This window comes from Lottia gigantea (genome assembly GCF_000327385.1).
Source record: "Lottia gigantea unplaced genomic scaffold LOTGIsca_9, whole genome shotgun sequence".
In the NCBI taxonomy this organism is placed as follows: Eukaryota; Metazoa; Mollusca; class Gastropoda; family Lottiidae; genus Lottia; species Lottia gigantea.
The window spans coordinates 4,000,996-4,003,279 of NW_008710950.1; positions in this window are offsets into that span (position 1 = coordinate 4,000,996).

Below are 2,284 nucleotides of genomic sequence, written 5' to 3' on the forward strand. Positions count from 1 at the left end.
TAGGAATAACTAATGCCTTTATTATCATCTAACTTCTTAAATAGATCTACAGATTCAACTAGAGGTACTATAGCTTCATTCCAAAGACCTGCAAATAATGTTCAGAATACAGATTTGTGCTGTAATTAGGGCTGCAAAGATTCTTGAAGTTGCGATTCGATACACTAAGCTTATACGATACTCATCCAACAATACGATTTATTGCGATAATTATTGTGATTCATTTATTAGAGAAGGAAAGAGAAAAAATAGTAGAAATTTGTCACTATTAAGAACTTGAGAACCTTTAGAAGTAATGAATTGTGAGAAGTCAGAAAGCATTTTGGCAAATTTTGATGTGAAAAGTATAATTGGAAGGGTTATGTGTCATTTGTTAATAAAGGGAGCTAAGAATTAATCGTGTCAATACATCACGATTAATTTTATCCAACGCAATACATGGATAAGAAGGAAAGAATTGCGGTTCATTGATTCATCCCTTTAAATCATGTTTAATTTGATTTTGACTGAAGTTTGTCTTTTTGATTACATGCCAAAGTTTAACTACAAATACTCATAAATTTTTACATTTCTAATAACTTTACATATTTCTACAGTGTTTCCCTTTGAATAAGATAATAAATATTCATGATGTCACGTGATTCTCAAATCTGCAAATCAACATGGTTAAAATTTTTTGTAAATATGAACAAACATAAGTTATTTATAACGATACATAAGTACGTGGAACGCTAATGGTCAAAATCATGAAGAGGTTATTTGTACTTAAATTATATTGGTACCTATAATACCATGTTAGTGGAGATGCTATTAGTTCTATAATAATGCATCTTACCTAAATTATGATAAATCTGTCCTTTTATCTGAACACAAACTGCTTTAACATTAAAATATTGATTCTCTGTTTTATAATTCCAATTATGCTCTAAAATGTCAAAGCCATTGAGATAAAATATACTATCTTTATCATTCATCTTGAATAGCGATATAGCCTATATTGTCTGAAATGAGTACCATCTCTTTTTATTCTTCATTCTCTTTATGTTGGTATAGTCTCATAATAATGGTATCTCGTTTGAATGAAATTGTTATTTATGCCAAAGAACAATTTCATATTGAATAGTGGTGAAAAAATTAATTCAATGATCAATGTGTTGAAAACTTTTAATGCTGATGTTAAGATAACATGAAATTACAAGCTTGTTTTGTAAACCTTTACCTTTATTTTCTGTAATATTAATTACAGACATGGCCCCATGAAGGTCTCCTGTATCTTTCATCCAACGAGCTTTTCTGAGCATAACTTGAGGACTAATAGGGGTGTCAGGTAGTTCATTTAATATAAAATCAGATATTTCAAATAAATGTTGTGATCTGTTGAATCTATAGGATATTCTATCAACAACAAATATTAAAGCTGATGTTAATGTATATTCTTCAGAATCTAACGAATGTATCAATATACTCTGAAGTAGAAAATAGATTCAAAAAAAACAATCATTAACCAATTACTGCTAAGACATGCTACACATACATTATTTGCCCCATTAAAGAGTGTGTGGATAATAGATCTGAAACAAGAGACAGAGTCCTATATTCTACTGTTTTACAACTGCCCATGAAAATAGCAACACATTATATGACCACTGTGTCTCTATGATCTGTGTTACAAGGGGCACAATAAAACCTGGATGTACACAGGGACTGTTGGACTAAACTACTTACATACAATAGATGAATCTGTGTACAGTCATCAATGTGATGATTTTTGTGTAAAAAATCATCAGAAGTCACTTCATTTGACATAAATGGTTGTTTTTGTTCTAGTGCAGAATGAACCTCTTTAACAAATACTTCTGGAAGAAAACCTATCCACTGCATTAACATTTCATAATTTGTCTGTTTTTCCTTGGGTTCAACATCTAACAGAGTTTCTGAAATAAAAGGGTCAATTTGAGGCTAATAAATTTCCAGAAAGGATTGTTGATTCATTTTAACTCTTCTAAGTGCTACCAAATAAAATGAATGAAAAGAAACAACCATATTTTACAAGGGTGACAACTTTAATTTATGAGAGTTCAATTTACCAGATTGACATTGCTCTCACTAGAATTATCCATATCCCTTTACAGATATGTCCAATTTGATAATAAAAAAAGATTCAAGGTCTCACCAGACATGTCCACCCAACCAGTCTGTCGTTAGGGTGGGGTCCGTGGGGGCTGGGCCCCAGCAAGTGAGAATTAAGCCCCAGCAAAACCTTCTTCAGTTCAGAAGAGATTAT